Source organism: Trypanosoma theileri (assembly GCF_002087225.1).
Source record: "Trypanosoma theileri isolate Edinburgh chromosome Unknown TM35_Tth_95_V1, whole genome shotgun sequence".
NCBI lineage: Eukaryota > Euglenozoa > Kinetoplastea > Trypanosomatida > Trypanosomatidae > Trypanosoma > Trypanosoma theileri.
In genome coordinates, this window is record NW_021639937.1 from 1 (window position 1) to 348 (window position 348).

Genomic DNA, 348 nt, shown 5'->3' on the forward strand with positions numbered 1-348 from the left:
GAAAAGAGAAACAAGAAGGAAGAGACAAAGAAAGATACATACATAGTGAGTGGATACAGGAAATGAGTAGTAAACCACAAAGAAACTCACATCACAAAAGAAATACACACCAGTTAAAGAATGCAATACAGCGCAATAACCTCAGTAAGAGCAAAAACAAAGTGACGCCCACACTCACAAATATCTCAAAAAAGGGATCAACGATCCAGCAAACCATAAGCAAACAAAACAGATATTAACCATTAGCCCAATTTACCCAGTAAACACAGAAATACAACAATTATGGGTGTCAGTCTATATGTGTATATGTATACGCAATTATACATATAAATTCATCTGTTATTATTA